Source organism: Triticum aestivum, chromosome 3D (assembly GCF_018294505.1).
Source record: "Triticum aestivum cultivar Chinese Spring chromosome 3D, IWGSC CS RefSeq v2.1, whole genome shotgun sequence".
Taxonomy (NCBI): domain Eukaryota; kingdom Viridiplantae; phylum Streptophyta; class Magnoliopsida; order Poales; family Poaceae; genus Triticum; species Triticum aestivum.
This window is the reverse complement of record NC_057802.1, coordinates 496,192,898-496,206,852: the sequence shown is the minus strand read 5'-3', so window position 1 is coordinate 496,206,852 and position 13,955 is coordinate 496,192,898.

The window sequence follows — 13,955 nt, the reverse complement described above, 5'->3', positions numbered from 1 at the left end:
GTGCATCTAGTGCCCCTTAGTGGTTTTGGTGTATTGAAGACTTATAGGTTAAGGGACTAATGAGTTTGTGAGTGTACACAGGACTATAAGTCTATGAGGAGTTTGATATTTACAGAGAAAGTTGACCCCTAAAGATGAATGTCTTCGACTGAAGACTTTGGATTTCTGAAGACTTTGAAAATGAAGAAATTGGTGTGACCCTGAAGACTTGGATTTCATGCGAGGAGCATGAAGCATGAAGAACATGATTTCATGCGAGGAACATGAAGCGTGAGGAATTTGTTCTGGCTGAGGAGTTAGGAATTCGCTACTGTGGATTGCCTACAAGTGAGGAACATGATAGCCCTGAGGAATTTGATAGTCAAATTTCTGACTGTTGCTGTGCTACGCGCCAGCTGTCCCAAAATATCTACCCACCTAACGGTCATATCATTGAAGGGCATTTATGTCTTATCATGTCGGGCTGCTCCCTAGGCTATAATAGCCGCCCGCTACAACCACTAGCTGGTTGGCTGCTCCGAGAGAAACTGACACTTGTCATTTGAGAGCATCCCATCCTCTGAGGACTTTGGGCGAAAATCATCAAGTGAGGAAAACCCAAACCACAACAGCTACAAACTCAAAGTGATTGAGCATCACTGAAGAGATTGATCCTGCGTGGATCCGATGCTTGTTACCTTTGAAGACTGTGCATCTTCCAGACGGTTAGGCGTCATGGTCTAGAGCATCGTAGAGGAAATTGTGGATCGCCGAGTGGCCGAGTTTGTGAAGGTTTGGAAGTCACCTGAAGACTTACCACGAGTGATTGGGAGAGGTCTGTGTGACCTTAGCTCAAGGAGAATACAGTGAGGACTGTGTGTCCTCAGGTTTAAATACCTAGCCGCTCCAACCAGACGTACAACTGTCACAGCAGTTGGAACTGGTCTACCAAATCATTGTCTTTACCAAGCCTACTGGTTCTATTTCCTCAACTCTTTCATTTCCTCATAATTGTGTTGTGTGCTTGTTCATATCTGTTTGAAGACTTTGACTAAAGACTTTCTCAATTTCCTCCGTTCAATTTCTTCATCCTGTTTTATCATGTGCTTACGCTTCCTGTACTCTGTGTCTGTTTTCATTTCATCATGATGTCCATGTTTATGTTATGTCATGTATGCATCTGAGTACTCATTCCGCTGCAAGTAGTTCTTCACTTAGGAATTTCCTCACCCTGAAATTCCTCAGTGAAGAATTCATAAAAATCGCCTATTCACCCCCCCCCTTAGTCAACTTAATGCACTTTCAGTTGGTATCAGAGCAAGGTACTCCCTTGTTCTGTGTGATTTTGGTTTAACCGCCTGGAGTTTTAGTTATGTCGACCATAGGAATGAAGACAGTGTCATGCCCCATCTTTGACGGTCATGATTATCCCAAATGGAAGGCCATGATGAAGAAGCGCCTCATGGCGATGAACAGCAAACTGTGGACCATCACTAAGATTGGTCTCACCGATCTGTGCAAGATGGCGGAAGCTGATGACATTCGCAAGTACACTCTTCTCAACCTCACGGCAAAGGATGTGATTTGCTCCTGTCTGTCTCAAAATCAGTTCAGGAATATCATGCATCTCAGCCATGCGAAACTTATCTGGGACCGTCTCTCTGAGGTCTATGAAAGTCATCGAACTCGTCATGATCCTTGGTTTGAGGATTTCAAGGAATCACTCAAAGCTATGACATTCGAACCAGAGTCATCATCCTCTACACCATGTCTTATGGCAAAAGGTGCTAAGGTAACAGAGTGCTACGTATCCGAGTCCAGCGATGATGAATCTGGTGATGAATTTGGACCAAGTTATGCCAAACTTGCTTCCCTTGCCACTAAACAACAAAGAGCTTTGGAAAAAGTTCAATACATGCTAGGTAAGAGCGATGATATGTTGGGTGAGAAAATGGATCAGTCAAAGGCTTTGGCTGAAAGTCTTCAGAGACTTCAGTCTAAGTTTGACAACCTTCAAAGTCATCATAACACTCTCTTATCTGATCATGAGAAGATTTCTTATGAATTTCTTCAAAGAAAGCAAGATCTTGAAAAGCTAAGGGTGAGTTATGAAGATCTTCAGAAGGAGCGCGATTGATTACTTGCTCAACAAATCAGCGCTGCTCAGGAAGAATTTGTTCCTCAATGTTTGAAGTGCATTGAACGTGAATCTGCTAATTCTTCACCTGAATGTTCAAATGCTTCTAGTGTTACAAATTCTTGACCTGTCTCTGCTATCACTAATTCCTCATCTGAGAACATTGCTAGTATCACTGATGATGCAGGGCTGAAGGAATTTTATATGACATGCATGTACAAAAGCCTCAAAGGGCATCAGGCTCTTTGTGATGTGCTTAAAAAGCAGATCCTCAACAGGAACCCTAGGAAAGAGGGTATTGCCTTTGAGAGGAAACTCAATGCTGATGGGACATGCTGGAAGCCTGAGCAGTATCCCAAAACCTTATGGGTTGCTGCAAAGGGACCTCCAGTAGATCCATCTACTCTATCTGGCTTTACATGTGAATCTCCTCATTCTTCTGATGAGTCATTTGACTCCAACTATAAACTGTTCAAAAATCAGAATGGTGAAGTATTTGCTAGATATGTTGGCACTAACTGCAGGAACAATTCCATATGAAGAAAATCTGGGTTCCCAAAAGGTGCCTTGAAAATCTTCAGGTGAATGTCATCATGACACCACCTGTGAAGAATAGGAACCCCAGATCAAATTCTTCATATGGACCAAATTCTTCATATGGATCCAAGTCCTCATATGGACTGAATTCCTCATGCAGATCAAATTCCTCAAAAGGATCAAAGTCCTCATATGAACATCATCATGCTAACACTTCTGTTTCACAGGGAAGATTTAAGGGCTATGAATATGAGCATTATTCTTCTAACCATTATGTTCATAGGTCCTCGAAGAACTTCTCTGCTTACTCATATGCTTACCCTAATTCCTCTTATGTGAAACGAAGTGGGATGGCTTCTATGCCACCTTTCTCTTATGGAGCTCGCAGAATGATGAACTCTTTGCCCCCCTTCAGATGTGGGTGGTGAAGAAAAAGAACTAATCTCTTATGCAGGGTCAGGTCTCCAGACGTGCTTAAACGTCTGAAGAATTAGCTAGAGACCTGAAAATTGCCTGAAAGGACGCAGGCTAATCATGAAGAAATGAATCCTCATTTCTCACGTCCTCCTACTGCTTTATCTGTTCTATTGCTTGATGAAATTGATATGATGAAATTGATGTCATATTCTTCACTGATGAAGTATATGAGTTCATAAGTTGCACTAATTCATCTGCAGGATGATCTACCCAAAGCCACTGAGTGGGTCCTCGATAGTGGATGTACGAATCACATGACTGGTGACAAGAATCTGTTGATGGATGTTTCCTTATCTCCATCGCATCTGAAGCATATCATCTTCGCTGACAAAGGCAAAGCCCAGGTATTGGGTCTAGGTCAGGTTGTGATCTCAAAGGATCGACACATGGACAAAGTCATGCTTGTCGAGTCCTTAGGATACAACCTCATGTCAGTCTCAATGCTTTGTGATCTTGATATGATTGTTATCTTTGGCAAGTATCGTTGTGTTGTGATCATGGAAGCTAACAATTCCAAAGTCTTCGAAGGCTTTAGGAGAGGAGATCTGTATATTGTTGATTTCTCTACAGGACCACAACCAGCTATATGCTTACTTGCAAAAGCTTCAGAAGGCTGGCTATGGCATCAACGACTAGGTCATGCTGACATGAGGAACTTACACACGCTTGCGAAGAAGAAGCATGTCATTGGCATTGAGAATGTCAAATTCCTCAAGGATCACTTGTGCGGAGCCTGTGAAGCTGAAAAGATGACCAAGGCCAAGCATTCAGCGAAGACTATCATGACTACCACTCGACCATTTGAATTGCTTCACATGGATCTCTTTGGTCCTAACCATTACTCTGCATTCACCAATGAAGCATCTCAATATGGCTTTGTTATTGTTGATGATTACTCTCGTTACACATGGGTGCATATTGTTACTTACAAACGTGAAGTGCAGGAAGTCTTCAAACGATTTTCCTCGAGGGCTTCAACCAACTTTGGTGTGAAGATCAAGCACATCAGAAGTGACAATGGAACTGAGTTCAAGAATACTGGTCTTGATGACTATCTTGATGAACTTGGTATTACTCATGAGTTATCTGCTCCTTATACTCCTCAGCAGAATGGCGTCGTGGAGCGCAAGAACATGACTCTTGTTGAGATGGCTCACACTATGCTTGATGAATACAAGACGCCTCGTCATTTCTGGATTGAGGCAATTGATACTGCGTGCCACATCATCAACAGGGTATATCTTCACAAATTCTTAAAGAAGACTGCATATGAACTCCTCACTGACAAGAAACCCAATGTGAGTTATTTCAAAGTCTTCGGTGCTAAATGTTGGATTAGAGATCCTCATCACAATTCTAAATTTGCACCGAAAGCACATGAGGGTTTTATGCTTGGTTACGGAAAGGACTCGCACGCCTACAGAGTCTTCAACAACGTTCACCACAAGGTTGTTGAAACTGTAGATGTGCGGTTCGATGAATCTAATGGCTCGCAAAGAGAGAACCTACCTCATGTGCTAGATGAACAGTCACCTGAGGAATCTATCAAGTTCAAGGCTACTATGGATGTCATTCCTACCGAAGAATCTGCTGAAGAAGTCATTCCAGAACATGAAGAACGTCATGCTGATGCACCTGAGGAAAATGGCGCTGAAGAAAATGCTGATCAAATTCCTCAATGACAACCAGCTCATCCTCGCGTTGCAAATGAAGTACAGATTGAGAAAATCATCAGCGACATCAACATACCAGGTCCTCTCACGCGCTCAAGAGCCTCACATTTGTCTAACTTTTGTGGGCACTTTGCTTTCGTTTCTATCTCAGAGCCCACTAAGGTAGATGAAGCATTTCTGGAGCCTGAATGGATTCAAGCTATGCAAGAGGAATTACATCAATTCAAGCTCAACAACGTCTAGAAACTGGTCAAACGTCCAGATCCTCACAAGCACAATATCATTGGCACAAAGTGGATCTACCGCAACAAGCAAGATTAAAATGGCCTTGTGGTGAGGAATAAGGCACGGCTTGTAGCTCAAGGCTACACACAGGTTGAAGGAATTGATTTCGATGACAAGTACTGATAGCCACCTCTGGCAGTTGTGCTCATTGGACCACACACATCACTATGTATAAGTTCCAACAGCTCGGACGCCCTCTCGCAACTCTTTGCGAAAGGAGACTTAGTCATCTTGCTGAGCAAGCATGATTCACATGTCTCGAACGACCTGAAGTCGGACGAAGTTAGGAGCCCATCATCATGGAGCTTCTTCATGCATTTGAGACTAATGTGTCCAAGTCAACAATGCCAGAAGTATGTCGGATTTATCTCATTAGGCTTATGCCTCTTGACATTCACATTATAGACCGGTTCCAGTTCCAGATTCAATATAAATAGCCCATCAACAATGGGTGCATAGCCGTGGAACATACCATTCAAATAAAATGAACAACCATTGTCCTTTAAATTGAATTCATAACCGTGCTCATCAAACATGAGGCAGAAATAATGTTCCGACTAAGTGCAGGAATGTAATAACAATTATTCAATTCCAAAATAAATCCAGAAAGAAGCTGGAGCTGCATCGTGCCGACCTCCAACGCAGCAACTCTTGCTTTGTTGCCGACCTTGATGTCAATCTCCCCTTGTGCCACATGCCTAGTTCTTACCGGCCCCTGCATCGAGTTGCAAATATGAACAACCGATCCGGTATCAAATACCCAAGAGCTACTAGGTATGTTAGCAAGGTAAATGTCTATAACATATGCAACAAGTGTACCTTTGCCTGAAGCAGCATTCACGGCCTTCTTGCCATGCTCTACAAGCCACTTGCTACAGTTCCTCTTCCAGTGACCAGTTTCCTTGCAATGATAGCAAATGGTCTTTGAGTCCGGTCCAGACTTCGGCGCAGCGGCGGAGGTTTCCATCTCCATGCCCTTTGCCTTAGCCTTCTTCTTAGACCAACTCTTCTTGAACTTAGCTAATTTCTGCACCATCAACACTTGATGCGTGCCTTTCTTAATATCCTGCTCTGCCACTTTGAGCATCCCATGCAATTCAGTGAGCTTCTTATCCATGTCGTGCATATGATAGTTCGAGATGAACGTCCCATAGCTAGGAGGAAGAGAACCCAGAACTGCATCTGTAGCCAGCTCATCCAAGAGTGGGAAGCCCAACCTATCCAAAGCTTGCACATATCCGATCATCTTGATCACATGTGGGCTCAGTGGATCACCTTCCTTCAGCTTACAATCCATCAAGGATCGCCAGACATTGAACCTTTCGGTCCTAGCCTGTGTCTGAAATATGCTCTTGAGACTCTCGATCATACGTAAGCCTCAACATTTTCGAAATGTTGTTGCAAATCGGGCTCCATACAAGCCAGCATTAGACAGCTGATCTCTGTTGATTCATCAACGAGTTTCTGGTAGGCATTCTTAGTTGTGGCACTAGCATTATCGGCGGGTTCCTTTGGAAGTGGATCCTCTAGAACATGTTCCTTTTTATCATGCTTGAGAACAATTCTCAAATTTCTATACCAGGTGGTAAAGTTTGTTCCATTCAGTTTATCCTTTTCCAGAATTGATTTCAATGCAAAGTTGGGTTGAGCAGGTGGTGTCATTGATCTACAACAGAAAATATGCAATCACTAAGCAATGTGTTTATGTAGAGTAATTCTAGCCTTAAACGACAATACTCCCGCTGAAGTTGGCATCCCTCCGCAAACACTCAGTGATTCAGGATCCGACTAGCACATGCGACTAGTGAGCTTTAGCATCACTACTAGACAACATGCCTATCCGGTAAGCAACTCCTTGCTAATCGTATCTCTATATGACTCCTATCAGTCGGGAAGGTATCTCATACCCCGGCCCCCGACCTTCTTTGCCACAAGGCCCAAAACCGTTTTGATAGCCTTGTCAAGTTAACCTGATGCAGTGCATGTCCGTGTCCGACACGAACCCTTCAGTTCAAGGACACCCAGCAGCACCCAATTTTATGAGCCCACTACTAGACGTACTTGACGTGCGAAGGTGCAACATCGGGGATGGCAATTCGCTTGATATTCATGAGGGATCTTTCTACCATTCTAACATGGATAGAAAACAAGAATCATAACAATCACAAATAAACATATATTATGAAATAGTATGGCTCCTTCATGGATGTTCTTCCAGGTCGGCTCCGACTCCGATGACCATCTAGGAACTCCATCTTGTTTGTCGCGCCGGGACGCCAAGCCACCAACCTGATCTGTATTATCCAATTACTACAACTAGTAATGAATTTTACATAGAGTCACAAGTCGACACGCAGGTCGTTATACAATATAATGACATCACTTTGGCTCCTGCCGGCTGACAAACATGACACGCAGGCCATGTATAATTTACACACATGCATCACATACACATGAGCCATACTATTCACATCAAACCCTGCAAAATAAAGTTATGCATAGAATCGCATTCTACCGGTTTGAGTGATCGTGTACGAAACACAAGACGCCCGACATTTTCGGAAATCACAGATCACATCTGAACTCCGATCACGCCGAATTTTCTGATCTGACCGATCTCATCGATCATCGCAAATCCAATTCGGGTTTATGTTTCACTGTTAACCCCGATGGCGGATAACCGAGTGGTAGGGGTAGGTTGTGTCACGACCTCATCGATCCCGATTGATAGAAAACATAGCCTCATCGATCCCCATGTGCAGTTGATCTCATCAACCGTGCACACAGCCGATCTCATCAACGACAACAGATCTCATCTGCCGCCTCCACATATCTAATATGCATATGATCTGAATCCCAATCCTATAGCAGAGGCTCTGATACCACTGTTGGGTTCTACCGTAGTGTGCGTCGACTGCAAATTAAAATTTCCTACGCGCAGAACAACCAAGAACATGCTACGGGAGATGGATCACAGTTCGTTACCACTAGACGCGCAGTGCCGTGCAGCGGAAAAAGAGTTGGGGCAGCGGGTCCGCGTGGTTCGTCTCCTCCTCGTCCGATCTCCCTCGAACAGCCGCTCGTCCCATCCCACTTACAAGTTTGCCGGAGCGGCGCAAGTGCACCGCCTCTAACGGTATCCGCACGTGCAAGAGGAACGTCATGCGGTGGACTGCTAGGTCCGATCACACAACCGACAGCGAGTGGAGGTGTCTATTCGCAACACATGCAAACCCTAGTGACGGTGCCGAAGCGATCAACCAAATGAGTGTGCCGCACCTCCACTATATAGAGGCATCTGTCACGGGCTCAACTCTTGGGCCTCGCACAGATCCTAAAGCCCACAAGTCTACTCGGCCACGATCCGAATACAGCTCGGATCACATCCGACCAGTGCCCTCGGATCCGACCTCGTAGGTTCCTTCCCTTAAGCGCACGACCCCTTAGGTTCAAGTCGGCTTGGTCGCAGTTCGGATCACCTCCGAACTGCACGGTTGGTAGCGACCTCTAGCAAGGCATGCCGAACACCAAGCAGACTATGAAGCTGGTTAGCGAACCTGTACATCATACTTCCATTCCTTTTGCCACACGATATATGTTGTCGGGCTGAAGGTGAGCCTGTCATCCTTGTGCTAGCCCGACCTCTTTCTCGTTCCAGTGATGCCGACCATAATCCGGATTATCTCATAATCCTTGTCGCATGGCCATGCTTATCCTGGTTGGATCACACGAGGGGCCTAGAGTATATCTCTCCTGGTCGGAGGGGCAAATCCCATCTTCCTCGACCATGTCTCGCAGCATGGGTCTGGACAAGCCCGAAACCTACCCTTGTAACTACCCAGTCACGAAGTAGCGTTTGGTCGGCCCAAAGCAGGTCTATCACCATCCCGAGTACATGCGTCAGCTCAGGTCTTAGGACATAGAACGTATGTTGTACTAGAGACTCACAGATGACATATCGCTGCGTCTCATGGTTGGGTCTGTCCGACTCAGACCTTATCTCAACTCGGATCCGAGTACGTCGAATCCGACCAGACCTTTCCAAGTCCATATTATCTGGTTAGCATCCAATGCTTCATGGCTAGTGAGACGAGCCATCGACCGTGTCATATGCTAGTCTAGTCGGCTGCGCGTCCACACAGCCCTTTGGACTAGGGACCTTTTAGGACAGTCATCATATACTGCTTAGTCCCACAAACAAGTCACGTACTTGCTGATACACATCATTGACAATGTCCAAGGACTATCTTTATTCATAAACACATAGGAAATATCATCATACATGATTGCCTCTAGGGCATATCTCCAACAGTATCCGGTCGTGCGATTGGGCGTAGTCCGTAATCCCCAGAGTACAGAATCGAGTTCCTTGACCCAGTGCTTATCTTATTCCCATAGGGATCGCACTAGTCTGGGTTTGATGCCGCTCATTATCAGGCCATTAGCCCGTTCGACCTGACCGTTTGTTTGAGGGTGGTATACGGAGGCGTAATCGAGCTTAACGCCCAAGTTAGCGCACCAGCTTTTCACCTCATCGGCTGTGAAATTGGAGCCATTATCAGTGATGATGCTGTGTGGGACACCATAACGGTGCACCATGCCGGATATAAAGTCGATCACTGGACCGACTTCAGCCGTTTTACTGGTTTGGCCTCTATCCACTTAGTGAATTTATCCACCATAACCAGCAAATATTTCTTTTTATGGCTTCCCCCTTTAAGGGGTCCGACCATATCTAGCCCCCAGACCGCAAAGGGCCAAGTGATGGGGATTGTTCTTAAGGCAGTGGGTGGCATGTGACTTTGATTGGCGAAAAGCTGACATCCCACATAGCGCTGTACAAGGGCTTGTGCGTCTTCTCGGGCCGCAGGCCAAAAGAAACCTGTACGGAAGGCCTTGCTTACGAGGGCCCGAGCTGCGGTGTGATGGCCACCAAGGCCAGCATGTATTTCAGCCAATAGCTGTCGTCCCTCCTCTTCGGAGATGCACCTTTGAAGAACTCCAGTAGTACTTTTCTTGTAGAGTTCACCTTCGTGAACTTTGTAGGCTTTAGAGCATCGAACTATGCGACGGGCCTCATTCTGGTCATCAGGGAGCTCCTGCTTATTGAGGTAAGCCAGGAATGGTTCGGTCCATGGAGCAATGATGACCATGATTACATGGGCGAAAGGTGTCATTTCAGTGCCCGAGCCCCCGATGATATCGGAATTATGTTCGGCTGCTGGGGGTATGATCGGCTTCGGACTAGTATTTCCGCTCTCGTCCTGCCATACCACGGATGGCTTGAAGAGCCTTTTCACAAAGGTGTTAGGAGGGACGGGATCGCGCTTAACGCCCATTCAAGCAAGGATGTCCGCTGTCTGATTACTGTCTCGAGCAACGTGATGGAACTCGAGCCCCTCAAACCGAGCTGATATCTTAAGTACGGTGTTTCAATATGCTGCCATTTTGGGGTCTTTTGCATCGAATTCTCCATTTATTTGGGATATTGCGAGGTTCGAATCCCCACGCACCTCTAGGCATTGTATGCCCATAGAGACAGCCATTCGGAGACCATGTAGTAATGCCTCGTATTCGGCTACATTGTTGGAGTCCATATACATGATTTGTAACACATAGCGGACTGTGTCCCCCGTAGGGCATGTCAAGATGACACCAGCCCCCAATCCGGCTAACATTTTAGAGCCGTCAAAGTACATGATCCATTTGGAGTATGTGTTGTACTCTTTAGGGAGCTCGGCTTCCGTCCACTCGGCGACAAAGTCGGCCAGCACCTGAGATTTAATAGCTCGGTGTGGCTTGTACGTTATTTCAAATGGTAAGAGCTCGATGGCCCATTTGGCTATGCGGCCGGTGGCATCCTGATTATTTATGATGTCATTGAGTGGTACTTTGGATGCCACTGTGATCGAACACTCTTGAAAGTAGTGCCGCAGCTTCCGGGATGCCATAAAGACACCAGTTTCTGGATGGGGAACTTATGTCCCTCTTCCTCCCGTTCAACGACGAGTACGGCGCTCACTACCTGGTGAGTCGCGGATAAGTAGAGCAACATAGGCTCGCAAATACTTGGTGCGGCTAGGATTGGGTTACCTGCCAACAAGGTTTTTATTTCTTCCAATCCGGCTGTGGCCGCGTCCGTCCATTCAAAGTGGTCGGTGCGCTGGAGCAGTCGATAAAGCGGTAGTGCTTTTTCTCCCAATCTGGAGATGAAGCGGCTTAAGGCTGCCACGCACCCAGGTAGTGTTTGGACCTGCTTTAAGTCTGTTGGCGTCGCCAATTGTAACAGGGCTCAGATTTTGGCTAGGTTCGCTTCGATTCCTCTATTGGAAACAATGAACCCGAGCAGTTTCTCGGCTGGAACGCCGAAGACACATTTTTCCGGATTGAGTCGTATGTCATATGTTCGGAGGTTGTCAAATGTGAGGCGCAGATCATCCACCAATGATTCGGCGTGTTTAGTCTTGATGACCACGTCGTCCACGTATGCCTCCACTGTTTTGCCAATTTGTTTTTCCATACATGTCTAAATCATGCGTTGGTAAGTGGCGCCAGCGTTTTTGAGCCCGAAGGGCATAGTGTTGAAGCAGAAAGGCCCGTACGGGGTAATAAATGCTGTTGCGGCCTGGTCGAACTCCTTCATCTTAATCTGATGGTATTCAGAGTAGGCATCGAGGAAACAGAATGAATCGTGTCCTGAAGTTGCGTCAATAATTTGGTCAATGCGGGGCAACGGGAAGGGGTCCTTAGGGCAAGCCTTATTGAGGTCTTTGAAATCGACACAAAGGTGCCATGATTTATCCTTCTTCGGCACCATGACCAGGTTGGCTAGCCAGTCCGGGTGTTTGATTTCTCTAATGAACCCGGCCTCGAGTAGTTTGGCTAGCTCCTCCCCCATAGCTTGTCGTTTGGGTTCGGAAAATTTCCGCAACGTTTGCTTGACTGGTTTGAACCCCTTTATTATCTTGAGGCTATGTTCGGCCAGTCTGCGTGGGATTCCGGGCATGTCCGACGGGTGCCAGGCAAAGATGTCCCATTTTTCACGCAGGAACGCTCGTAGGGCGGTGTAGACCGTCGGATCCAGCTGTGCTCCAATGGATGTTGTCTTGTCAGGATCCATCGGGTGCACTTGAAATTTGACTATTTCGTCTGCTGGTTTGAAAGAGGTGGATTTGGACCTCTTGTCGAGGATTACGTCGTCTTTGTCCATTGTAGAACGCAAAGTGGTTAACTCCTCGACCGCGAGGGCCTCGGATAGTGCCTCGAGGGCCAAGGATGCGGTTTTGTTTTCGGCACGGAGTGCTATATCTGGATCGCTGGTGATAGTGATTACTCCGTTGGGCCATGGCATTTTTAAGCTTCATGTACCCGTAATGGGGTATGGCTTGGAAGCATGCGAAGGCGTCCCGCCCCAAAAGGGCGTGATATCCGCTATTGAAAGGGGCCACATGGAAGAGCAACTCTTCGGACCTGTAGTTATCAGGTGTGCCGAATACTACATCAAGTTTAATTTTCCCCAAGCATCGTGCTTCTCGACTGGGGATAATACCTTGAAAGGTGGTACTGCTTTGCTCGATGCGACTCTTGTCCATTTGCATTTTGTTATCTTCGTAGATGAGGTTAAGTCCGCTACTGCCATCCATGAGCACTTTGGTGAGTCGAAAGCTGTCCACAATTGGGTTTAATACCAAGGCGGTTGGTGCTCGGACTGATCGGGCCCTTGCTTCGTCATCAGCGGAGAAAGTTATGGCTGTATCGCTCCAGGGGTTCCTTGCGGCTACTTGGTTGACTTCGGCGAGGTCGCGGAGCGCCCGTTTGCATCGATTATTTGAAGAAAAGGTCTCAAAGACCGTAAAGATGTTGAAATCGTCATCCTCCGAAGAATGCTTCTTTGGAGTAGTACTGATGAGGATGGCCTCACCGCTCTTAGCCACTTGCCGGAGTACCCAACATGCCCGAAGGCTATGCGTTAGTTCGGTGTTCGGCGTCGTATGTATCTGACAAGGCTTGTCGAGCAGTTCGTCCAGGACGGTTCTGTATCCCGTGAAGGGTTTGTTTTCTTGTCAATGGACTTGTGGTCAAATGCTTCGTAAGGGTGCATCCGCTTTGCCCGTACGGCGGGTTGCTTAAAGGCAGGTGATACGTCTCCAACGTATCTATAATTTTTTATTGTTCCATGCTATTATATTATCTGTTTTGGATGTTTAATGGGCTTTATTATACACTTTTATATTATTTTTGGGACTAACCTACTAACCAAAGGCCCAGTGCACATTGCTATTTTTTTGCCTATTTCAGTGTTACACGGAAAAGGAATATCAAACGGAATCCAAACGGAATGAAACCTCCGGGAGAATCGTTTTTGGAACAAATGCATCCAGGAGACTTGGAGTGGACGTCAAGGAAGCAACGAGGCGGCCACGAGGTAGGAGGGCACGCCCAGGGGGTTAGGCGTGCCCCCACCCTCATGGGCCCCTCGTGGCTCCGCCGACCTACTTCTTTCGCCTATATATACTCATATACCCCGAAAACATCCAGGAGCACCACGAAACCCTATTTCCACCGCCGCAACCTTCTGTACCCGTGAGATCCCATCTTGGGGCCTTTTCCGGCGCTCTGCCGGAGGGGGAATCGGCCACGGAGGGCTTCTACATCAACACCATGGCCTCTCCTTGTCATATTTCCTTGCATGATCATGTAGTTGACATCGTATTTGTGGCAAAGCCACCATGCATAATTCATCATACATGTCACTCTTGATTCATTGCCCATCCCGGCACACCGCCGGAGGCATCCATGTAGAGTCATATTTTGTTCTAGTATCGAGTTGTAATCTTTGAGTTGTAAATAAATAGAAGTGTGATGAT